General features: G+C 41.1%; 1 long non-coding RNA gene across 2 annotated transcripts; it reads right to left on the bottom strand.

Moving 5' to 3' along the window:
• Window positions 1–10,360: 10,360 nt before the first annotated feature.
• On the bottom strand, window positions 10,361–26,028 carry LOC139040274 (uncharacterized). 2 transcript variants are annotated; one of them, XR_011494446.1, is made up of 4 exons: window positions 25,945–26,028; window positions 22,391–22,546; window positions 13,922–14,246; window positions 10,361–11,537 (listed from the first exon to the last, which is right to left on the bottom strand). It is a non-coding gene; the product is annotated as an uncharacterized lncRNA (long non-coding RNA). The 2 variants fall into 2 exon arrangements; XR_011494447.1 differs by lacking the exon at window positions 13,922–14,246.
• Between the last annotated feature and the right edge of the window lie 1,283 nt (window positions 26,029–27,311).

The following is a 27,311-nucleotide window of genomic DNA, read 5'->3' as shown; positions in this document are numbered from 1 at the left end:
GAGTATGTAAAACCACAACGAAGCCAACAACACCCCCAAGACCAGCACAACCAACCACCACCAAACAGTAATCAGCTAGTGGGGGATTACACATGTGATGGAAAAACAATCAAGAGAAAGAGAAGCAGCAGTGAAGTCTCGGCCACTGCTTGATGCCTGTGACGTCTCAAAAGGCGTCTGATTCGTCTGTTTGGAGAAAACTCATTCGTTTTTGGCAATAAGCAAAGGATGACATTGAAGACATCGTGGGAACCATTGTCAATCATTAATGTTTCTGTAGTCTGTTTCTGAGCAAAATACTTTGCAGGCACTGAGGACGAAGAAAGGAATAGAAAAGCGGTCTGTGCCCTCGTGCGCACACACTGCCACCTGGAAAAGAAAGGATGCTTAGGGATGCTTAGAGAGCAGTTGAAGAGAATGAATAAAAAGTTTTATTGTTTTAAGAATAGTTCTATTTCTGGCCATCTTTTCTGAGAAAATAGTCTAAAACCAGAAATAGACTATTTATACAAGAGTGCTTATTAAAGCCGTGTGTATAAGAATGTAGCATTTGAACTACTCTAGGTTTTGACAAAAGTGACCAGTCAGGTGGCCGAGAAGATACTCACGGTAATATGCGTTTATCACGAAGCCAGTGTTGAAAAATGGTGACATGGAAAAACATGCCCAAAACAGGTAGAATGCAAAATTATGGTTCTAATTTCATTTTTAAAAAGCATATCTATATAGATATAGAAATAAAATAGAAATATAGAAATAAAATATATAACAATGTTAATATATAACAGTGATTTTATACTTAGGTGTCAGGAATTAAAGATGATGTTTTATTTCCATCTTTACAATTTTTTATATTTTCTAAGTTTTTGAGTGTGAACATGGATTAATTTTTTATTCAGGTAGAAATCAATATTAATGTTAACTGATATGTAATAATGCGAGATGTACTGTGATAAAATAGGCACATTGTAATTCTAGCTAGAATTTAAAAATCTACCCGTAGATAGAACATAGGGGAAGAAAATAGAACTATTCTCAGTAGTTGTCACTGGGTGGTGACATGAAATCCAATTATTTTTTCTATCTGTACTTTCTCAAGTTTTCTTAATGATTGTCTATTACTTAATAATATTTGGGAAACTTCTTTTTCAAGACATGACTATGCTATTACCCTTCTCAAAAAAGATAAAGTTAGATAATTCTCACATTCCACTCATCACAGGCGCTCAAGCATCAGAAGCAAAGGATTTAAATCTAAATAGGTTCTTGACATTATTGTCCTAAGTTTCTGAGAAGGAACAAGAAGCTCCCTGAGATATTAAACAGTTAACTACAATTTTTTAAATTCCACTAATTTAATCTTTCATATGATAAGCACAAATCTCACAAAACATGATTGCTATAAGAAGTTAAACTGATTCACTTAATCTGTCAAAATTTGTTTGTTAGCAGAAAGTATTTTGCTCACTTAAGCTGTTACTAAATATATGTACTTTTGAATAATTAACCCAATATTAGAGAGAGAGAGGTAGAGATACAGATACATATTCTCTCGTTTGTAAGAAAGCTTCAGATTCAGTGGGTCTGGTTTTCTCCAATACACTGCTCAGAATAAAGGATGTCTCTAGCCGGTTCAAATCCAAACAGAGCCTTATTCTCCCACAGTACCAAAGGTAAGAGGGAGTTGCTTTTGTGAGTGTGCAGGGAAATTAAAGCAGATTCATTCAAGTGTTTTTCTTATATACTTTCTTAAGTTAAAATGGAAGATCAGAGAAAGTAACAGTAGTAAGTTTGAAACTGGATATAGCTAGAGTAAGTTCTGTATTAATGAGGATTGGAAGAAAAAAGTTAAGACTCTTATATTAGCATCAGGTAAGGAAGTTTGAATAAGGAAATGATGAAATCATATAGATGAAGCCAGACTTTAGAGAGCCTAAATGCCACAGGAACCAATTTGTACCTTATTATCCAGACAAAAGGGATAAATTGAAGGTTTGGAGGAAGGAAGGAACCTTGGAAAAGAAAACCCTGGAACATTTGGAAAGGTGGTCTGATGAATGGTATTTACAAATAGTGGTCCAATGAAACATCTGGGAACTTGGGTTTGGGATTTGGGATCCAGTGAGAAAGATCAAGAAAAAAAGACGGGCAGAGAGTTCATCTTACTCACTCCACCATCAGATGAGGCAGGAAGTGTTATCACTACTGTACGTGGATGGTGTAGCTGAGGGAAAGTTAGGTGACGTAATTTGCCCAAGGACACAGAGCTGCAAACAGGGCAGCTGGAATTTGAACCAGCATCTCTCACATTCCATGCTCTTAACCCCACATCGCACTGCAGTAGCAATGGAAACGAAGGGAAGGGTAGGAGAGAGGAAGAACAAATCCAACTTGGGAATTTCTTGAACTTGAGATAGAGAGTAATTAAAGAATAACCAAAGGATTTTACCTCTTGTTAAAAGAATAAATTATAAGAGTCATTTTAGACACCAGTGGGATGTTTTTTCAGCCTATATTTAAAGTGAACAAATAAAAGTTTAGAGTTAGTAATAATATATGTGTATCATTGTTTTTTAAGTTATTCCTATATCCACTGATGACCTAAACACACTTTGGCTCCAATAGCAAAGTGAAATTTAATTTCCGGGTGAAGATGTTACCATGAGCCAAATCAAATGGTCAAATCTTCCTCTAGGTAAAATCTTGTTTCAATAACAGACACTGTAATGTCGGTGTTTATGTAGCGAGCCTTGTTCTGTATTTTGTCAGGTACAACACGATCACACGGGGAGAGGGGTGAGGTTCTGGCCAGTGTGAATTCCATTAATCTAAAAAATGTTGAAAACCTACGTATTCACTAGTTCTTGTAGCCCTTGGAGGACACGGATCTCCATGAGAAGACTGTTGTTTATTATTTATGAGTCGTTATTTGCAGAGCTGAGGAAGAGCTGTTTTGCAAAGACATAGGGAGGAGAGACAGTCCCTAAGTTGTCACTGGTGTGAAGAGGCTCTATTTTTATTAAGCACTTAGTATGCACTGGGTTTTTAACTTTGCAAAGTCATTCAGTCCAAATTACAAATATGATTTAGATTTCATGGGTGGGGACCTTTAAACAATTGAGTAATTTCTCCAAGTTCTCATAGCTGATAGAGATATTATACAATAAAATAAGGATACAAATCCTGATTATTCTCACAGATACCATACTGCCCCACTCTTCTAAGAAAACATGGAGTATTCCACCTCTCAAAAATAAACCCGCCCTATTTCCTTTAAGACCAACTCTGCTTAAACAAACTTTAAGCCAACTTTTTGTGATGTCTGCTTATGTTTATAAAACTGGAATCTACCTATATTTTTTGCGTAATTGGGCAAGTGATATAGGACAATATGACAATGAAAACTTCCCTCCTTTATATTTTAAGATTCCACTCCAACAAAAAGGAATTGTATTAAAAAGCACTTGAATAAGGCATAAATAAGAAATTAATTTATAATTAATACATATTCTCTGGATTGGGTTTATTAGGTTTAATATTCAATTGTAACTCTTTGTTACAGACTTTGTTGTTTCATAGTTTCTCTGCTCAAGTGGTGGGAGGGTAGGGATAGCATAATTGTGTGCATCAGACCACATGTGATGGTCTGCCCAAGAAGAGTTGCTCTTCCTGAATATGCAGCATTTGCTTTGCCACATCCACTTCTCTTTCTTCTGGCAATAGCCCTGGTTTTAATATAAGGGTTTTCCTCTTACTCTCTGTGATAGGTAGCTTTATGTATCAACTTGCTGACACATTTGGCCAAACATTATTCTGGACTGGACGTATCTATGAAGATGTTTCTGGATGGGATTACCATTTGAATCAGTAGACTGAGTAGAGCAAATGGCCCTCCTTAATGTGGACCTCACCCAATCAATTGAAGACCTGACTAGAACAAAAAGGCAGAGTAGGAGGGAGCTCTTCCTGCCTGACTGAGCTAGGACACTCATCTTTTCCAGCTTTCACACTCAAACTGAAACATTGGCTCCATTGCATCTCTAGTTTGCCAACTGCAGATCTTTGGACCCCTCAGCCTTCATAACTGAGCGAGCCAATTCCTTATAATAAATCTATCTATCTATCTATCTGTCTGTCTATCTACCCATCCACATCCTATTGTTTCTGTCTCTCTGGAGAACCCTGACTAATACACACCCACTGGGCCATGTGGTCTGGTTGGGCTCTAACACTGCCCTGGGGATGGAGCATGAGAACAGGCTTCAGCCAATCAGCAAATTGTGGCTACTTGATTGTTGAGGAATCAGCACAGGACCAAACTTAGGCCAATCAGAGCCAGGGCTTCTGATAAGCACAGGGGCCAAAAAGCTGTCTTCCTTCAGGCTGTGAAGCTGTAGGAATGAAAGTTCTGAAGCAGTGGCCAGCATCTTGCCATAGAAGGAGTGAGCTCGTTTGAAAATGGAGCCAACACAGAAGTGAAACTGAGGAATGCGGAGAGATAAAAGAGGGCCTGATTTTTACAAAAGTGTTCCCGGGGTCAAAGTGAGCTAAGCTAGCTCTCCTGCTAACTTTTCAATGATGTGGGTCTATGAATTCTTTATTTGCCAAGGGGACATTGGTTTAGTTTTCTGTGGCTTATAATCAGAGTGTTGACTGATATAGTTTAGCTGCATCAATGTCTTAACAGAGCCTAAGATCAAGGCTTGCTTCAGGGACTCAATTCTGGGAAGTAATTCTGGGGAACCAGAGTGGGGACACTGGGAGAAGTGAAAAAGGCAGGCTCAGGAAGCTGTTCCAAGGGCTGGTTATGAGCTGGTTACCCTATGGGCAACTGGAGCTTATTCCCCCTGGGAACCCTTTGGGGTGCTGTGCACCATGTGTCTCAGAATTATTCTCACCACAGAGACAGCGTTTACGCACCCATCCTCATTCGTTAGGTCAAGGGTTGGCCTGGGGTGTTAACTCGCTTGCACCTCCAGGTTTGTTCTTGCACCAGAATGGCTGCTGTAACCAGCAGAAAAACCCCAGGAGGTGAGGCAGAACTGAGGTAAGGGCACCCGTGCACAGCTGTTTGTCAGCTCAATGGCCAGAGCAAAAAGACAGCACAAGGAGGACATAAGACAAGACGTTAAAGATATCCAACACCATTAATATCAGTTCTCAGCAGAACAAATTAGTCCTGTAGGATTAGACTCTATAATTTTTTATGAGCCTGGAAAAGAATAAGGCTGAATCTGCTGGAGCCCAACCAGGACTTAAATATTGATGTCTCCCACCAGTATTGCTTAAGACTACAGTCCACTTCGGGGAATTTCCTGGATTAAAGCTTTAGGGAATTGTTCTGTTGCAGAACTGGGTAGACCAGTTGTATGCAGGTAGAGGCGGGCTCTCCCCTGAAATGAATGATGGCCTTGCCGTCATTCTTCACTGGAAGGGACTGGTTTGGACTTGGCAAATGAGAGCTAAGGAAGTGAACTTTAGACCAGGGGAAGAAAAAATTTATTTTTCTCACCTTAACCCAGAGTTTTAGGAGGTGGGGGGAGAGGGAGTAATCTGGGTCTTATTCCCTCACTCCTTCATGCAGCACATATTTATTGAATGTCCTCAGGACCAGCCGCATAACTTGCAGGGCCCAGTGCAAAATGAAAATGCAGGGCCCTCTATTCAAACATTATTGAGAATCTCAAGATGGTGGCAGTAAAGCATTAAACCAAGTGTGGGGATCTTCTGAGCGAGGGGCCCTGTGTGACTGATGGCTCCACAGGTCACATGCCTATGAAGCTAGCCCTGAATGTCACCTATGTGTCCATCATTGTGCTAAGTTTCGGGCATACACTGGCAAACAAAACATACGTGGTACCTGTCCTCATGGGGCTTCAAGTCCAGGCTGGGATTCATGCTGTTCCCTCCATCAGTATCTTTCCCTGGTATCTTTCACAGCATGAGCACTTGCTATAGTGAGTTTGATTCTAGCATTAAATATTTTTTCATGCAACCTCGTCCCTAAATTTTTGGAGCCCAACTGAAGAATCGGTGATATAATCTGGTGCAGTGGCGGGGGGCTGGGGGGCTGTCTGGCTATGTTGAGGGACGTCAGGTGTGTCTCCAAGAAGCACGTTGCTCTTCGAGGGGCAGCTTCTTAAGGGATTGTCAAGTGTAATTTTAACTATTAACAACAGTTGATTTATAATGTGACTTAGAAGCTAACTGCTGAGTAATCTGTGACTCCATGGAGTTCCCGGTTTACCGCACAGGAAGTTCCCGCCACTTCCTCTGACATTTATACCTGGGCGCTTAACATAGCGACCCTGAGTGCACAGTCCCTGGAAATTTTGAGTCCAGGACTGTTGAAATCAATGATACTCACCAGCTAATATTTACAATATTTCTCACATACATTTTCAGGGAGCATCTCTCTGCAGCCTCTAAGGTTTACCAAACGCTGACATCTATGTAAGGGAAGAGAGAGGCCAGATAAAGCAGCAGCCCCAACTAGTTCTCCTGAATTGGGGAAGGAAGGGCAGGAGCCACTGGGAGGTGTGAGGGGGTTCAGGTGCAGTCAGAGGTACCATTCATGACTCAGGTGTTCTTAATCCGGGACTTCCTGGCCCTACCCTGCCGTAGATAACACTGTTTACATTACAGGAACTTGAAATGCCTGTCACTGGGTTACATGAATTATTCTTATCATATTCTTACCTGGAGGAACTTTCACTTTAGCTTATGTTGGGATGGGTTCCGTCAGTTAATGGTTAAAATTCTCGGAATCCTTCTCTGAAGATCTTAATTCTAAAGGAGGCATCTTCATCTGCTGGAAATGCTACCCAGCAATTCTGTTTAAAATGTAAGAAAAATATGGGGCCAGCCTGGTGGTGTAGTGGTTAAGTTTGCACACTCCACTTTGGCAGCCCAGGGTTCGCAGGTTTGGATCCTGGGCACAGACCTACACAGCACTCATCAAGCCATGCTATGGTGGCATCCCACATACAAAGGAGAGGAAGACGGGCACAGATGTTAGCTCAGGGCAAGTCTTCTTCAATCAGGAAGAGGGAAATCGGTGGCAGATGTTAGCTCAGGGCCAATCTTCCTCACCAAAAAACATACTTTAAAAAACATGTAAGAAAAGAAAACAACTGAATCCTAAGGTACGTTTCATTTGGAAAATCTCTGATTCATACCCAAAAGTATAATGCTTTATGTTCAAGTTTAAAATATTGAAGATAGATCCTGATTAAGCGATAGATATTCTTTTAAATTTCAAAAGTGATTCCGTTTTTGTGTATATATTATACTTCAATAAAAGTTTTAAGACAATTCCCCTGGTGTTTTCTGGATGGTATGATTGCAGGTGACTTTCGTTGGCTTATTTTAAATTTTGTTGAATTTCCTAACGGCCAGGAAGGAGCTGCTAAAGTTTTAATTCTTTCTCTGACTCCCACATAAACCTTCTCCAAAATCAATGATCAAATAATGAGCATTTGATCATGCAAATGTTGTCCACCTAGTGCTCTAGGTCGAACACTCTTCAGACCAGAAAGGAGATGCCACCTCGACCCACACGCTTAGATAACATTGTTCTCCTGAGCGAAATAAATCAGTTTCAAAAGCTTCCAAGTTACCTAGAACAAAGCAAGGACGTTTATGAGATCATTTTAAAGGAAATGCTTTCTCATTATAAACCCACCTCCACTCAGTTATTTCCTCTGTCTTGGCTCCCTATGAAGTTTGGAGGGGACTCATGGGAGAAAAATCTGTGGGGTCATTGGTATCCATCTGCAGAACACCGTTTATTCTGAATGAGAGCCGGATGACTTTTGTAAATGATCTCGTGCCTCAAATTCAGATGCCCCAAAGAGACACCAAAATGTTAAATTCACCCAGCTGTTTGAGAAATAAAAATGGCTAAGCATTTTGAGTCTTAAGAATGCTATTCAGGTATCCTGCTGGTGTTCAAATGATACTGACTGAGTGTCTCTCCGTCTGGATCGAGATGTCCTACAGCACGGGGCTGACGATGCTATAGGGGTGGGTTTCTGTTTTGGAATCCTTCCACATCCCAAGCTTGGCCATCCAGCCACACTTTGGCAAGCCTCTGTCAATTGCCCATACATTCTCTTATTGATTAGGATAGCCAGGGGCAGTTTCTGTTGCTTACAATCGAAAGATTCTAAGCTGCAACCAAATCTGAAAGTTCAGTCTCCACCAGGCCTCAAAAAGGATGTGAAAATGGGAACTGTTAGGTCGTCACCACCCCCTGCCTCATTCCTCCTCTCCGCTCTCTACTCAGCTGCTTCAACCTTCTTCATCTCTGAAAACCTCATTCTTCTACTGCTTCAGTTATGTGGGGGCAAAAAATGGTCTCCCCATACCTCCTGATCAAGAAATGAGTTCACACTGATGAGCTGGCTATTTCCCAAATCCCAAAGCAATGCTTCAGAGTGAGATTCCAAGTGACCCAGCTTGGGTCAACTGTTCACCCCTCCCTGTTCATCTATGGCCAGAACCCATTGCCATGCTGTGCCATCATGCCTGCCAAGGGCCCAGGCCTTTGGGGTGAGGGAAAGAAGCCATTTCGAGACACTGGGGCAGAGACGTACCCCTTCACAGGCTGAGCAAACCCCGTCAAAGAGGTCCGCTTCATTCAAGAGGCCACTGTTACCTCTATAATGATTTTTTTCTGTGATCTTCCTGCTCTCCAAAATGTAGCCCTGGATAACTTCTCTGCCTTTTCACCTCTACCTCCAGTTTTTTCCCACATTCCTCCTAACCCTTTAACATCTTAACCACTGCATGTTTAATCTCTTCCTGCTCTTCTAGAGCTTCCAGAAGTGACATGTTTCCCTGGAAGCATTTCTACTGCCTTTAACTTCTGGTTTTTAACACTCACTCTTTTGTCTTTCCACATGGGCTTCCTTGAGCCATGAATCTGGGAAGCTCTGCGTTGAGATCTGTGATCACTGCCTGCTACCTGGCATGGTCCTCTCTGCGTTTCATAAGATCATCAGCAGAGACCATAATTTTGTAAGTGTCATGGAAGATAGTTTCTTGAAAGTTGATGGTAAATAAAACAATACAAAATAATCATTTTAGAAACTAGGCTTGGTCTTTTGTGCCTTCGTTCATTGTTCTAAGTAAAATGTCCTTGTTCATTTTACCTGATCTGAAAAAAAGAACTGGTCTATTTGTATCTCCTGGGCTATAGACATGAAGGAAGCAGAGGAACATACAAGAATATTATACTTGGGGATAAAAGGGAGAATTGCTTGCTACTGATACGAGTAGTTCTCAAACATTTGAATTTCGCATCCCAGTCAATTTTTTGAAACATAGACTCCAGAGCAGTAACATCAGAGAGGAGCCCACTCATTTTGCTAAGGAAAGACATGAAACCAGAGAAGCTGAAATCTAAAATCAACAGTATAAAAACAAAGTCTTGACCATAAAAAAAGAAAAAGGCAAGAACAGAATAGAAAACAATCCTCCCCAATAGAGTAGTGTTGATAACCTTGTTCCAACTCTTTAAAATCCCGGGCCACTGAAGCAGCAGAGCTCCCAGCAACCCTTTCCAGCAAACCTGCGCTTGGAATCGACTCCAGAACACGGGCTACCTTTCCAGAGTGTGAAGTTTAAACTGGGGCTAAAGACAAAACCACTTCCATTAGAATTCTCCCCTCCTGCAAATGCGGTTTTCTACAGAAAGGAGGGCATGTTCCTGCATCAGAGTGTGTTGTCTTCCTGTGCCATCAAGTTCTAGCTGGAAGCCAAACAGAGCCTTCTAGCACCTGCTTGCCAGGTGCCAGGCACTCTGCTACGTGGTACCCCCACAACCACTCATGAGCTTGGTAAGATTCTCTTTTTCACTGATGAGGAGGCCAAGGCTGGGAGAGGTAATGTCACTTGCCCGCAGACATAGAGGCTGATGAATTCTGGAGCTAGGATTAGATCCCAACTATATCTGATGCCCAAGTCCACTTTCCAAACCGTTACTTTTCTCCTTTAAGATTCAAACAAGGACTTTGACAGCCAAGCAACACACACATTTTCATTTTAGAGAAAAGTTATTTTATAAAACTACTCATTTTATTTTAGACTGCAGACTGTAGACTTCAGAAAATGTTAATGGCCCATTTGCCTGAGTCACGGCAGTCCTCTTGTTGGATAACAAAATATCTGAGTCACTTAGGCTTCATATAGAACAAACATGCAGAGCTTTACTTGTAATTGAATGGTTTTGAAATCAAGTCACAAGCTCAGGCATGAAGATAATATATTTATTTATGTTCACGAGATGAGCTGATTGTGAGTGTTATATAAGTAATAGAGAACAGGTTGACACCCCCAGGGATATTGTTAGCGATGAAACTCTCTGGACTTATTGATCACAAGCCTTTAGAACAGGGCAGGGGAGCCTGCTTGTTGCAATGCCTAAAATGGCTATTTATCTTGAGGATAAAAAATAATTTCCCTCCATCCCATGTCTTCAGGTACCTTTCGAAGTCTGAATTTAATTCCTCTGCATCCACGTGCAGCCTTGGCCTTGTGTAGGTGGGATTCTCATCGAATTCAATGGGTAGAGACTCCTCTGCCCTTGAAAATGCCTCCTGACCTACAAATGGCTCAGATTCCCTCACCAGAAATTTCACAATTAGGGAAAGGGCTTCATTCAAGGATGCTCCGGGGAGAGAAACAAATTCAGAATGAGATCAATAAGCAATATTGGATTCTTTTCTGAGGGCTGGTTTTAATAAAAGAAAGGGTAAGAGAGCAAGTGTGCATTTGATGTCATGAAAATACATAAAAAGCCAACATTTGCTTTGCATTTCCTACTGGCCAGGCACTGTTCTAAACGCTTTACATGAATGAACTTATTTAATCATTTTAACAGCCTTAGGAGGTAAGTATTATCATAATCCATATTTTACAGATGAAGAAATCGAGACTCAGAGATACTGAGCACTTTGCCCAAGGTTGCACAGCCAGGGTGCAGCAGAGCTGGATTCAAACAGCAGTCTGGCTTAAGTCAGTCCCTCTTAACCACTCCACTAACTAGACCATTGAGATGGGGTGGGAGAGGTGCCAGATGGAGACAAGACCACTGCACAGACAAGGTGAAGCACAAAGCGACTAGTCAGCCTCCGAACTATACTGAGGATGTCCTTCAGCTCTGCGTGTATTTATTAAGATCTGAAAAGAAAACTGACCATTCTGTTATTAATTCAAAAAGAAAAATCTAAATATTCAGAGAGTCTTTATTAAAAGTCTGTTTACTGTCATGGTTTGGCACATCTCAGAAATAGGCAGCTGCTCCAAATCTGTGAAAGGTTTGATCACAGATGTCCTGAAGTATTTGGAAAGAATACGGCCTGTTTCCTTTATCACGTGGTTGCAGTTGGTCAGATTTCTTGTTTGTGAAGCACAGATGACCAGTGTGGTTAACAAAAGCAGGTAAGGAATTTGTTGATGGATATTGGAGAGTCCCCAGAATTGACAGGAAGGCTGGACATAAATAAGCAGGCCTCAAGGGAGGTTAAGCCAATCTGTGGCCAAAATTAAACAGAAAGAAAAGTCTGGTTAGATTCGTATTCCCTGAGACTACGACAAGCAGCAACAGCACTGCTGGCAGTGGACACTGAATTCTGTCGCTGCCACCAACCAAATAAATCTCAAATCTGCCAGCTTCTTTTCACAGGCTCCTCACCGAAAACCCCTAGCTAGAGCACCTGATTGGCTGAGGTTAGTCACATGATCTCTAGCCATCAGAGAACTGGGAGGGGTTTTTTTGAGCCTTTTCAGCTTCCATAGTTCATGCAAATTGGCTCCTGTTTTAGGATTTCTCAAAATAGTCTAGGTTCAAATGCTGGGCAGGAAAGAGCTAAACTAAAGGTACATGCGCATTTCAGTGGTGCATCTGCCATCTAGGCTTAAGGAAAAAATAATCATCAAAAGTATGGAAAGATACTATGCTGAAGATGGAAAATGGGCGAGTATTAAAAAAGCTGAGTAAAGACGGGATTTTGATTCTTAGCAATTTTACTAATTCACTGTGTGACCTTAGGAAGGTCACTTAAAGTTTCTGAGCCTGAATTTCTTCATTTGTAAATAGTCAATGCAGTATTTTCCTCATGGATTTGCGATGATCTGTGGAGATGATGAGACTTGGAAATCCACGACCTTTAAAAGTTACACCTAAATGTTTAACATACCATTATATAGTCATTCTCCATTTCCACTAGAGGCAGAATTAACATAGCTACTCTCACCTCTTCCCCACAAACTTGGGTGTGTACCAGAAATGGAAAGTTTCTCAATGTTCCCTCCTGTGGTTATCAAGAAATTCCCTCTCAGGCGTTAGTTAGATGCTGCGTGTGGGGTGTCTACCTTCCATCGGGTGGTGCAAGGGAGGGAAACATGGCGGGGAGTGCCCGGTCCTTAGCCCCCCTGCACAGTACAGGGGCTCTGCCTCTCTCCACACCACCGTGGGCACAGAGAAATCCCCTCTGGTGTTCCACCACGCTACAGTGACCCCTCTGCTCAAGGGAGGTGCCACCCCCGACTCTCTTCCACCATTGACCCCCTGGGGAGCTGGATCAGAGTCTTCAGTTCAGGTGGAGTGCTCCCCCGTGCGTGGATCCACATCTCAAAGCACAACGGGTGAAATGTTCGGTGGTAGACATCACTGGATTCTGGACTCCAGTCTCCAGACAGACGTCATATTGGCCAGCGGATGGCCCCTTCTAATTGCCCAGAGGGTTTTAACTAAATACTGATTTGGAAGTCCCATCTCCAGAGTCTCAAATTGTATAGGTCTGAGGTAGGAGCTAAAAATCAGTATGAACAAAACAAAATGCTTCCCAGGGACTTCTGGGGCACAGCTTTGGTTTGGAACCACTGCCATACAGTGTTCGATTTGAAGGATGCTGGAAAGGCAGCCTCACCCTGGAATGTCCTCCTGCCCACGCCTACAGTGCCACGGTAGAGTTGCTGTTGATGCTTTGGGTTAAGCATTGCCTTCTTTCAAAATACCAATTCCCTGTAGCTTGTCACTTGTGGCTGGGCTGCTAAAGGATCAGATCCAGCTTGATCAACACCATTCCTTCTAACCTATGGAGGTTTTCCTCTTAAAGGGTGGCAGCAACAAAGGTAACAAGATCAACAATCTGTCACTTAAGCAAGATATTCCCCAGAGGTGGGTCCCAGATCCGAGGACACCCCCTTCTTGCTGTATGATGCTGAGGCCTCCAAGGGTTGTATCTGATATTAAGAATGGCGTACAGTCAGGCTCAAAGAAATGTCTTGGGAGGGGGATATTAGGAGAATGCATAATTCCTGTTTTCATGTTTTTCTGGAAATACAGACCCATTATCTTTTGGACTGAGAATCACATGTGATTCCAAAAACAGGTTGGAAAATGACGTCTTAGACGTTCAGAATAGCTAGTGCTGTTAAATCTGTAGGTGCATGTGAGAAAGGGTGTAAGGGGGGTATAGACAGAGGGATGTGGAGGAGGCGTGCATGTGTGGGTGTGCACATGAGGGTTGTGCCTCAGGGGGTGTTGTGTGGAAAGGTGTGCTTTTAGGGGGGCATAAGTGGGAGGGGTATGTGTCCATGTGTTGGAGGAAAAGTTGCTGGGGGGTGTGCTTGTGGCAGGTTTGGGGGCAATGTGCGTGTATGGGAGGGTGTGAATGTGGGGGCATGGGTGGGCGCACAGGTACGTATGTGGGCGTGTGCGTAGGGGAGTGCCCCAGGGGGGTGTGCGTGTGAGGGAAAGGCGTGCGTGCTCTGTGGTTGAAACAGCTTCCTCCATAGAGGGAACACACTGGGTTTCTAACATTGTAGTGCAAATTTGAGTATCTGAGACTTTGAGATGAAGTCAGGATTTAATCTTGCTGTATGAGACTTCTGAAGGTCCCCGTAATTTTACCTTTCCATCGAGAAGGAGGAGCACGATTCTGGCCACTAATATATCCTTTCACATAATCACTGTGTGAAATGATTCCTGTTGAAATATTCATTTATCTCAAGTTTCTAGCTGGTAGGGAAGAGCTTTTCTGGTGATAACTTCTTTTCTAGTAGGTTATGGAAGTCAGGTCCCAGAGAACTCCTGAGTGGTGAACTGGACTTTTCCTGGGGTAGTCATCTAAGTGGCCATAAATTAACTAAGGATGATTGTCAGAAACTTTTCTCTTTTTATTTCACTTCTGACAGAGTTTCTGACTCCTTCACTTTGACATATCCATCCAGTTTTCCTGTTGGCAGGGCAGAAAGGTTATTGCTGGAGTAAGAATCGTGGGCTTCTCTTCTTTTCCCTTATTACCTTTCGGTAAGAAATCGTCACATGTCTACCATTGACTTTTAAGAGAATATAAGGACTCATTCATTAAGAATAATAGAAGAGCAGAAAGAAAGGAAAAAAGAAAAGAGAAAGAAAAGGTGCCAGCATGGAAGTGTTTGCAGCTAAGAGGAAGCACTTATATTTTAGGGCCAGTAAACTTGTTTTTGGGCAATAACGCAGAGTAGCTTTGGAGATGGACAGACCTGGGCTTGAATCTACCACTTTCTAATTCAGACAAAATATTTAACCTTTCTGAGCTTCATTTCTCTCTCCTGTAAGATGAGAATACTACTTATGCATGCTTCTCAGACTTTAATGTGCAGGGTGGTCTTGGGAAAATACAGACTCCCATTCAGTAGGTCTGGGGTCGGGTTCGAGACTCTGTTTTTCCAAGAAACTCCCATGTGGCGCTGATGATGCTGGTCCGTGGAGTACTTTTTGAGTATTAGGGGATAGTAGAACAATAAATAAGTCATAAATGGCAGTTGTCATGCTTATTATTAAATGATACATTGAACAACCTAATTCAACTCTTTTAAACTCATTCTGCAGACACAGACTCCTAAGATTTTTGCACTGACTATCCCAAACTATCAAATCCAATTCCCCACATGACTTCTGGTATAATATGTGGGATGACAACAACTGGAACGCCAGGGCTCTCTCTGAGGGTAGAACTGGCTGCATCAGCTATTGGTTTGAAAGGCAGCCTGGGTCAATGGGGAGATGGCCAATCCTTTTCTCCAGTCCACTTCCTGCATGGTGACTTGAAGTTTTGAGAGGAGTGCCAAGCACTGCTTAAACTTAGCTTTTGTTCACTTTCACAATATTGGCTAAGGCACCCTTAGGGCATGACATCAAGAAAATGTACCAGGAAACAAAACCCAGGGACTGATGCCTTTTCCCAAATGGCTGGATTAAGTGGAAAGGCAGGAGCAGAGCTCCACCAGAAGAAATGTTCAAGGACGGTCTTCAGGCTGAAAACAGTGACACCAGATGGAAACCAGTGGACCTCCAGAGGGAGAGAATGGCACCAGAGACATTCAATAAATGGGTAAATATTAAAGTCTATGCTTATTTTAATTCTGGTAATTCCCTTAAAAGACAGATGACTATTTAAAACAAAATTCCTAACATTGTAAGGTGGGATTTATAACATATATAGAAGTAATTGAGATGACATTAATAGCACAAAAAATGGGGTGTGTAAATAGAATTATACTATTGAAGGCCGTGACATCTTCTGACTCTAAAGGGACTTTTGTATATTAAGGATGCAAATTATTTGCCCTAGAGAGACAGAAAAATTAAAGGATGCAGCAAAGGAGCCAATAAAAGAAATAAGATGGAATCCTAAAAGATTTGATTCACGCTCTCAAACACTGGCAAGAAAGGAGCCATAGTGAAACAGCAGTTGTACCAATACCGATAACAACAACAAAAGCAATGAATGGAAAACAAATATCTTAATGTAACATTTAAGCTTATTATTTTTATATTATAAACATCTATTTAAATTTTAATATTTATAGAACACTACATTCAACAACTGCAAAATACATCTTCTTTTCAAGTGCTCATGGTATGTTCACGCAGATGAACTAAATCCTGGGTCAAAAAATAAGTCTCGATATAGTTTAAAAGATTGAAATCTTAAAGAGTATGTCCTCTACTACATTGGAATTAATTTAGAAATCAATAAAGATATAAGATCATCAAAATAATCTCCAAATATTGGGAAGTTAAGCGCAAATTAAAACCAAAGTAGAAGGAATGAAATAATAAATATCACAGCAGAAATTAATGATATAACAAATACTGGAGAAAATTAACAAAGACAACAATTGGATATTTTTTTAAAAAATACCGTATTTGGTAAACTACACTTAAGACCAATCAAGGGGAAAAAAAAGAGAAATACACAAAAACCCAATACCAAGAATATGAGAACAGATATTATTACAGCTTTGACAGACATTAAAACGATAATAAAGGGATACAATGAACAATTATATATCAAACATCAATATCTTAGACAAAATGGATAAATTCCTTGCAAATCACAATATAAAAACTGACTCAATAAGTAGAACTGCATACCTATGAGAATAGCTAAAATCAAAAGACAATATGTAGGGGCCGGCCTGGTGCCATAGCGGTTAAGTTCATGTGCTCCACTTCGGCAGCCCTGGCACGGACTTGCTCACGGCTTATCAAGCCACACTGTGGCAGGCATCCCACTTATAAAAGAGAGAAAGATGGGCACAGATGTTAGCTCAGGGCCAATCTTTCTCAGCAAAAAGGGGAGGATTGGCGGAGGATGTTAGTTCGGGGCTGATCTTCCTCAAAAAGAAAGACCACTTGTAGTGCTGGAGAGGACGCAGAGGAGCTGGAACCCTCACATGCTGCAGGCGTGAATGTGAAATAGTACAACCACTCTGGGAAGCAACTTGGCAGTTTCTTAAAAAGTGAAACACTCACCCACCACACAATCCAGCCATTCTACTCCTAAGTGTTTGTCCAAGAGTGACACAACAAGAATGAGTTTCCAGGGCCACATGAAGCCAGTTATGGAAAACAGAGTTATTCTTTTTTCATATCAAAGTCAAGGCATGTGCATTTTAAGCCCTACGGGTTACTACTATTCTTTGTGGAAAGGCAGAGGCCCAGGCACTTTCAAAGAGAACAAGAAGTGACAACTCATGGGGCTGGCCGAGTGACATAGTGGTTAAGTTCACACACTCTGCTTTGGTGGCCGGGGGTTCACCAGTTTGGATTCCAGGCATGGACCTACACACTGCTTATCAAGCCATGCTGTGGCAGGTGTCCCACATATAAAATGGAGGAAGATGGGCACAGATGTTAGCTCAGGGCCAATCTTCCTCAAAAAAAAAAAAAGAAGAAGAAGTGACGACTCAGGAGTCAGGTAGCCCTGGGCATTCAAATTGCAACTTAGTGCTATGTAAGTTAGTGTCTTCCTAAGTTTCTTGACCTCAGCTGCATCTTCTTTATAAGTTTGGTGTGAGAATTAGGTGAGATGAGATGTGACTGGTACATAATAAACTCTCAATGCATGTTAACGAGTCATGTCATTTTCAAGTACATCAGAGTGGACAGACTCCTTACTAATGATCCAGACAGGTCATGTCCATTGAACTTGTATTCATCTCAAGAGGAGGGACCCAAAAGGAAAAACCGAGTGATAAATGGAAGTGACCTGTGGTTGATTTGGAAAGAAAATATATGTGGTGAACATAAATGATACCATATTGAAGCATGTCAAATCAGATATGTCATCTTATTATCAACTAAATAATAAGAGCTGATATAAGTAAGTGCCTACCCTCTACCAAGCACTATGCTAAGTGATTGACTTATATTATCTGTGGCCAGATAATAATTTTTGTAGTACTCTAAGAGGTAAATATTACTTTCCCAGTTTTAAAGGAGATATGAAGAAAGGCTCACACAACTGAAAAGTGATAGAATAAAGATGCCAGCCTAATACGGAGCCCACATTTATAGCCACCACATAATACCTACAAATGAACAATTAAATATATATTTTTTTTTTCTTTTTTTTTTGTGGAAGGTTAGCCCTGAGCTAACTACTGCCAGTCCTCCTCTTTTTGCTGAGGAAGACTGGCCCTGAGCTAACATCTGTGCCCATCTTCCACTACTTTATATGTGGGACGCCTACCACAGCATGGCTTTTTGCCAAGCGGTGCCATGTCCGCACCCAGGATCGGAACCAGCAAACCCCAGGCCACTGAGAAGCAGAATGTGCGAACTTAACCACTGTGCCACCAGGCCAGCCCCTAAATATATTTTTGAAAAGCAGACTGTATGCCCATAGCCAACATCATACTCAATGGGCAAAAACTGAACGCCATCCCCCTGAAAACAGGAATGAGACAAGGATGCCCTCTATCACCACTCTTATTTAACATAGTACTGGAGGTCCTGGCCAGAGCAATCAGGCCAGAAAAAGGAATAAGAGGAATCCAAATAGGGAGGGAAGAAGTGAAACTCTCGCTGTTTGCAGACGACATGATTTTATATATAGAGAACCCCAAAGAATCCATTAGAAAACTGTTAGAAGTAATCAACAACTACAGCAAAGTTGCAGGGTATAAAATCAATTTGCATAAATCAGTAGCATTTCTATACTCCAGTAATGAACCAAGAGAAAAAGAACTCAAGAACACAATACCATTCACAATCACAACAAAAGGAATAAAATACCTTGGGGTAATTTAACTAAGGAAGTGAAGGACCTATATAATGAAAATTACAAGGCCTTTCTGAGAGAATTGGATGACGACATAAGGAGATGGAAAGACATTCGATGTACATGGATTGGAAGAATAAACATAGTTAAAATGTCTGTTCTACCTAAAGCAATCTACAGATTCAATGCCATCCCAATCAGAATCCCAATGACATTCTTTACAGAATTAGAACAAAGAATCCTAAAATTCATATGGGGCAACAAAAGACCCCGAATTTCTAAAGCAATCCTGAGAAAAAAGAACAAAACGGGAGGCATCACAATCCCTGACTTCAAAACATACTACAAAGCTACAGTAATCAAAACAGCATGGTACTGGTACAAAAACAGGTTCACAGATCAATGGAACAGAATTGAAAGCCCAGAAATAAAACCACACATCTATGGACAGCTTATCTTTGACAAAGGAGCTGAGGGCATACAATGGAGAAAAGAAAGTCTTTTCAACAAGTGATGCTGGGAAAACTGGAAAGCCACATGTAAAAGAATGAAAATTGACCATTCTTTTTCACCATTCACCAAAATAAACTCAAAATGGATCAAAGACCTAAAGGTGAGACCTGAAATCATAAGGCTTCTGGAAGAAAACGTAGGCAGTACACTCTTTGACATCAGTATTAAAAGGATCTTTTCGGACACCATGTCTTCTCAGAGAAGGGAAACAATAGAAAGAATAAACAAATGGGACTTCATCAGCCTAAAGAGCTTCTTCAAGGCAAATGAAAACAGGATTGAAACAAAAAAACAACCCACTAACTGGGAAAAAATATTTGCAAGTCATATATCTGACAAAAGCTTAATATCCATAATATATAAAGAACTCTCACAACTCAACAACAAAACATCAAACAACCCAATCAAAAAATGGGCTGGAGACATGAACAGATTTCTCCAAAGAAGATATACTGATGACCAATAGGCACATGAAAAGATGCTCATCATGCTGATCATCAGGGAAATGCAAATCAAAACTACACTAAGATATCACCTTACACCCATTAGAATGACAAAAATATCTAAAACTAATAATAACAAATGTTGGAGAGGTTGTGGAGAAAAAGGAACCCTCATACACTGCTGGTGGGAATGCAAACTGGTGCAGCCACTATGGAAAACAGTATGCAGATTCCTCAAAAAATTAAAAATAGAACTGCCATACGATCCAGCCATCCCACTACTGGGTATTTATCCAAAGAGCCTGAAGTCAGCCATCCCAAAAGTCCTGTGCACCCCAATGTTTATTGCAGCACTCTTTACAATAGCCAAGACGTGGAAGCAACCTAAGTGCCCAGCAACAGACGAATGGATAAAGAAGATGTGGTACATTTATACAATGGAATACTACTCAGCTGCAAAACAGAACAAAATCATTCCATTTGCAATAACATGGATGGACCTTGAGGGAATTATGTTAAGTGAAATAAGCCAGCGAGAGAAGGATAATCTGTGTATGACTCCACTCATATGAGGAATTTAAAATTATGGACTAAGAACAGTTTAGTGGATACCAGGGGAAAGGTGGGGTGGGGGGTGGGCACAAAGGGTGAAGTGGTGCACCTACAACATGACTGACAAACGTTAATGTACAACTGAAATTTCACAAGATTGTAACCTATCATTAACTCAATAAAAAGAAAAAGAAAAGAAAAGCAGACTGTATGGAACATTTATGTAAAATGAATAAAAGCAAAGAAATAAAATACTGTTTATTTCAGGACTGAGATCTCTAGGTCCATGCAGAATTGTGTTTCATTAAACTGCCTGAGGCCAGAAAATTTATATCCTATACTAGTTCTGGATGATTTTTCTTATTATTGAAAGTGAAGAAGGTCTGATTGCAACACGATGTTTAGGGTGACTGTAGGAGTCTGCACCCTTTAAGATGCAAGAGGAGAAATCTGGATTAAAATGTAATTAGCAAAAATGAGGCATTTCTTGGCCCATGACCAGAAAATCAGGGGTGGATGGCTGGTCCCGATGATGTCCTCAGGATTCCACATTCCCTTCTCTCTCCCTCACCTCTGCCTCTTAGCTCTGCTTTCCTGTGTGTTGGCTTTGCCATTAGGCCAGCCTTCTCTACATGGTGGCTCCCAGCAAATCCAGCTATCAGCTAACCCTCCCAGTGGGAAGATTCTTCTTCCAAGTTGCTCCAACAAAAGTCCCAAGATTCACTGATTTGACTGACTTGGGTCATGAACTCATCCCAGATGGAGGCACCCAATCTTAGCTGAGGGGATGGAATATGCTACTTGGTCCTAAGTCACGGGCCCCCTTGGAGGATGAGATGAGCCCTTATAATCAGCTAGACTGCTGGTGAGAGAAGCAGCCACTCGAACAGAAGTCACAAGAGAGCCTGGATGATGGGCAGGCAAAACCCACAAAACTTCATCACACTGATCTCAGCCCTGTTTTGTTTTATTTTAAACAAATGCCCTGAGAACAATCATATTTCTCAGGGACTAGCCGAGAGGCTGATCACGTGCTTCTAACCTTGGCAGTGCTCAAGAGTATTTTTTGCAGTGTTTGGTTGATCAAACAGCCCACAAATAACTTCTAAAGGCAATATTTGGGGACCTAAGAAACTGACCAAAGTTCATTTGTTCCAGTGCTTACCTTATAGAAGCTTGCTCCACCTGTGAACTGAAGAAAGCACAGAAGATAGTCCCAACAGCGTTATTCAGTTTAATTCTTATTTTAAGTGACTCATGTATATTTAAATAATCTTAAGTTTTACACCTGTGCCACCGAACAAAACAACCTGGAAATAATGAAACACCTCTACAAGACGAGAGCATGGCAACCAGGAGCCATTTGATGATCAGGTTTAAAGATGACAGTAGGAAATGTTGTCCCTTTGCCTTTGGGGTGAATAACATATATTTGTGCTTCTGATCAGGATTCTATGTGTGACTCTGTGTGGGTCTCTTTGAGCTGTCAGCTGTCACGCTAAGGGGCACCTGTCTCAGTTCCTCTATGTCTTGATGAGGCTGATTGCGTCTCCTAATTGAAGTCTGAGCTCTGATGTCAGTTCCTTGGAAAGGCCTTAGTAGAAGCCGAAGCACAGGAACCACACACTCGCATTTCATCTCCATTCATTCTCCCTATTTCATGCCTATCTGAAATTACACTACTTCTTTGGTTACATGTATGTTGCCTGTCATCCCCAGCAGAATGTGAGCTCCAAGAAGTCAGAGGCCTTGTCTGTCTTCTTTGTCACTGTAGCTCCAGTGCCAAGAATGGTGCCTGGCAAACAGTAGGTGCTCAATAACCATTTATTGAATGACTCCACTTCCAAAGAATTACATACTAGCTGGATAGAGTGAAAAAACAAATTACTGGAAATGTACATTAAATTCCTTTTCAATGGAAAATCCCATTATGTTGGAGGAATCTGTGAGTGTTCATGGAAACATACGAGATCCCAAATTATTCTATGCAAGTTGCAATAGGATTGCACTCTGAGTGACTTCCTCCTTGGTACTGTAAACGTCGTCATTCTATGTCGCACAACAACCAAGACATAGGAGGTTGCATAGCTGTTCTCTGTCAGTGGAAAATCCGGTATTAGGATCTAGATTGTGAGAGCTATTTGACATTTCCTGCTACACAAAGGCTGCTTAAGTACTCTGCTAAAGAAACCTTTTTTTCCCCAAAGATAAAAGGACTCTTCTAGAGTTTTCTCGATTTAGAATTGTTCACTCGGCCCACTCCATGAATATTGACGGACAACCAGATATCCATTTCCATTCCCCCTGGAATTTACTCACCCTGACTACGGAGGTGCTTTCCACCAGTTCCCTTTCGGGCCGATCCCTCATGAAGTTCGCACCTGGTGGCTCACATCAGAGCGCTGGCAGATCCGTCAGAGCTCAGCAAAGCTTCATCCAAGACAACGGCCATCATCAGATATGTCAAGGCAGGCTCTTGACATTGAGGAGGAAACAAAATGTACTTTGGGTCCAAAATAATTTGCATAATAATTCTGTTATGGAATTTCCCCGATTTTCACCCTGATGGAACTAACCAAGTAATATCATGCAAGAAAGCATAGAATAGGTATCCATGTGATGATGTAATTTTAAAAGCCAATTATGAAACATATATAGTACCAATGGAACTCTTCAAAATCAATGGATCTTTTTTACTAGCTAGCTTAACTTATCTAGATCAGATAGTTACATCTATATCTTCCAAAATTATTATTATTAATAATAATAAGAGCTAATACTATTTTCAATGTACCAAATAATATTCAAAACATTCACTCATTTAATTGATTCTTTCCATTTTCCTGTGGAGGTACTTTATTGCTTTAAAGAAGGCACATCTTCATACAGATCTTTATTTTCCCAGACATTTCGAAAAAAGGAAAAATGAAATAAAATTCTCCTTTATATATAAGCTTTGTAATTAAACACATCTCTTACCAGGAACTGTGTTTCACTGGAACCATAGAATCAATCAAATCGAACAAGTACAGTTGTAGCAAGCAAGATATTTAATCTGTTATTTTGCAATATATTACTTGACAAATATTTATTGAGAACCAAAACTGATCCAAGCAGAGTTATAGGTATAAGAATTTAGCAGAGAACAAGACAGACAGTCTTCCTGCCCTGAGGGAGCTGACATCCTGAAGCAAGCTAGAATTCAAGTTACAAGATGGTAAATACATAATATTATTATACCTATAACATTCTAATAATATCTGAGTCACTATTATTATTTCCATTTTATAGATGAGGACAAAGTGAACTAACTAGCAGGGTAGATTCAAACTCAGGTCTGGCTTAAACTCTGTAAAAGACAGTTTTTCTCATATAAAATGGAAAATAATGCTTACCTTACGGTATTATTGTGTGGGCAGAGATAGCCAAAATATCTGGCACACACATAGTAGCTCCTCAATAAATTATAATTTGTAGTAAGAGGAAAACGATTCATAAACTTGAATGTACATCCTATATTTTTCATCTCCTTCAGAATGGAGCAGCTCTTTTAATAATAATTCTCTCCGAAAGTTCTCCCCATGAAACTGTGCTTTGGAGGACTTTTTAAGATACTTTTTTCCCACAATATAATTTTAAGTTGCCAACAGGACTGAATTCTACTCAGAAATTATCAAGCATATATGGGGTCAAATGGCTGTTTGTGAAGACAATGGTTAATTATGTTTCACCTATTTCAAGTATTCATCTTAACCTTCCTGAGATATAGGTATAGTAATCCCCAATTTTATTAAGGGGGAAACTAGACTCAGAGAGGTTAGATAACTTGCCGAAGGCCACACAGCTTGTGACCAGTGGAGCCATGGATTCAATCCAAGCTTTGGAGACAAAAACTATTATCTTTGTTACATAGAATTGCATTCTATATGACACACAAATAAAGCCCTCCAGGATTTACCAACAACTTCTTCCTCAGAAAACAAAGAATATATTGACACTGATCTTTCTCTTTTCACTTGCAAATGAGAAAATAATCAATAATCAATTGCCTATTATTTGCTTCTTGGGTGCTGGCCAAGGTAAATAGCACTGTGTCATATTCTCTGGGAGAGACAATAACAAGGAGACGATGTCTGCACTTTCAAGATTTTCATCTAATTAGGCAGAGAACCCCAAGACAAATGCAATAGAGATTGCGACCTTCATTGTTTGAGAGCCCAATCTCTGTAGTTCTTAATAAGTAACCATAAACATTTTAGAGCCTTTTCTCTATGCCAGGGACTTTCGATGATTCGTTATCCTTAGAAAAACCCTATTGGGTGGGTAGCACCTTTATCATCACTTTGAGATAAGGTACTGAGGCTTACAGAGATGAGTCAACTATGCCTGGTTCGTCTGGCTGCTAAGTGGCTGAGCTGGGATGGGAACTCACCAGCGTCCCTTTGCTAATCTTCCTTTGGCTTTATTCATTTATACAGTTTCCTTAGTTGAAATTACAATATGAAGTGGAACACAAGGTATAATAATTGAGACATCTAAGTTGCCTCTCCAGTAAATAGTTTCTGCACGCAAAAACCAAGGCCTGCAATACAGTAGCGCTTGGAGGTCACGTTTGGAGGTCACGTTTGCGAGCACTTGCGAGCACTTTCCTGTGCTACAAACTGTCCGTGCATTCTTCTCACAGCAACCCCAGGAGACTGGCTGTGATTATGACTGCTATTTCCATGAGGCTTGAGCTTTACTGTGAAGCTGGTTCCAACTGTGGAGCATCAGAATATGCCACCCCAAAATGTGTCTCTTTGGCTTGATTATTTTTAAAGACAAAAGACTCTGAAGGAAACTTTGACCATCCTCCTAACTGCCTAAAAGCATTATCTATAGATGGCCCAGCAAACATTTGTTTATCAAACATTAGCTTTTCCTCTCCATGTAAATTGCCTTCCTCCCATTTCAAGTCCCAAACCACTACCCCCAACATCCCCCTTTGTCTTTAGCTGAAGATGGTATTTAAGGTGGTGGCTTCTATCATTTTGGCGAGTTACTCAGTTTTCCTGGGTTTCTCCTATGTGCACATGTTATTAAACTCTGTTTGATTTTCTCCTGTTATTCTGTCTCATGTCAACTTAATTCCTAGACCAGCCAGAAGGACCCAGAGGGCAGAGAAATAGTTCTTCCTCCCTACACAACACTGTCCATTCTACAGATCTGGAAAGTAAATCCTCTAAATTTCCACAATCAGAAAGTGGATTAGGACTCACACCCAAGTTGAGCCAAAGCTTTTAAGCACAAAACTATGTCATCATTTGATATGTGAGAAAGTTTTGTGCTTTTCATCGCAGAGAAACCAGCCATTGCCCTCCTAAGGGCTCCTCCGGCCCACCCTCATCACACGCGCTCACACATGTGTGCACACACACTTTGTCATCTGTGCTTGCTTGGTGTGAGGGCGGGAGTATAATTATCCATTCAGGACTTGGTAAGATTTCTCAGAACAAAAGAGGGCCCTGGGCCTGCCTCAGTAATGACGGTGGGCATTTACGAGCCACTTCAAGATCTCTCATCAGTAATTCCCAGCAGGATCCCTGTCAGGATGACTCACAGAGGCTACGTTAGGGACAAGGCCGAGTGAGGGAGAGTGGGTTTCCGGCACCAGGCGCAAAGCAGTCATTTTGAATTTAGCTGCACTTCATGAAGGCTGGCTACGTGTTGATGGCCATTAAGTTTCAAAGGACCAGTGTTGCTTTCTTCTGCAATCCAGTATAAACATTACTGAGGACTTTCTCCAATGCACATGAGAAACCACTTCCCTGAAATAAGAATTTTCTTGCTGGCTATTATGAGACTAAGGAGTGCCTGCACTTCCAAGGACCCACCTGGAGTTTACACAGCAACACAGTGCTAACCTCATATGAAAACCTAGCAAACCCGGAATCATTTCCCTTTGTTCTTGAGCACACCTGCAGAGAGAGAAAGAAAGGGGAGAATAAGGGGGGAAAATTACTCAATGGCTGACATAGCAATAGGAGCTGTCATTTATTGAGCATTCACCCTGTGCTAAGCGAGCGGTAGAAGTAAGGCACACAGTGGGGAACTAAAATGGATCTTCTCTTTGGGACTTTTTTTTTTTTTTTGAGGAAGTTTAGCCCTGAGCTAACATCTGCTGCCAATCCTTCTCTTTTTGCTGAGGAAGACTGGCCTTGAGCTAACATCCATGCCCACCTTCCTCTACTTTATATGTGGGAGGCCTGCCACAGCATGGCTTGACAAGTGGTGTGTAGGTCCGCACGCGGGATCCGAACGGGCGAACCCAGGGCCGCTGAAGCAGAATGTGTAAGCCTACCGGCTGCACCACCAAGGCAGCCTTGGGGCTATTCTTTTTAACCATCATTAGCGTATGAAACAACATTTGCGTCACATAGTCCCACACATACTGACACTACCCACCCTGCTTTGGGAGTATTTCCGATATTCCTGGCTTAAGAAAAAGTGATATAATATAGCATGACATACATGGATGTTTATAGTAGGGGCCCAGGCTAGAATCAGAAAATCTGGGTCTGAATCCCACATGAGCCAATAGTAAGATCTGTGACATTGGGCAAATTATTTAACTCCCTAAACTTCAGTTTTATTTATTTGTTTATTTATTTATTGTTATTGGGCTGAACTAAATAAGAAATGTATGTAAAATGTCCAGCTCAGTGCCTGGTTTATCATAAGCTCTAGAAAGCTTTCATTTGTACACTATGAAACGTATTGTATATAAGATATAGCGTATATCACATATGGTATATAATCTATAGTATATGCTATATAATACGTACTACATAGTGTATAGATAGATAATACATTATATGTAAATTGTATTATGTATCAATAGCTATTATTTTTATTAACCTCTCTGGACAATGAAAAAATCTGGAATGACAGTATTTAAGTTCAAGCTGGCCTACAGAAGGTTTTCAAGAAACAAACTAAAAGTGTACAAGAAGCTTACCAGGGAAGGATTTGCGAACACTAGGGTCAAAACAGATCCAGTCACGTGACTGGAAGGCAGGGCGAGGAAACACGATTTCTCTCAGCTCTTCCCTAGCTGGTGGCAGTTCTTGTATTTAAAACCACTTTAAAACAATCAACAAAAATCTCCAACATCTCTTCCTGAATTAGTAAAACAAGTTCTACTCTTGCCAGCTACGAAGACTCTAGAAATTGTGTGTGTGTGCGCGCGCGGGCGCGCGCC

This window comes from Equus asinus, chromosome 15 (genome assembly GCF_041296235.1).
Source record: "Equus asinus isolate D_3611 breed Donkey chromosome 15, EquAss-T2T_v2, whole genome shotgun sequence".
In the NCBI taxonomy this organism is placed as follows: domain Eukaryota; kingdom Metazoa; phylum Chordata; class Mammalia; order Perissodactyla; family Equidae; genus Equus; species Equus asinus.
Note: the sequence above shows the minus strand (reverse complement) of the source record. Positions and strands in the feature narration are given on the sequence as shown.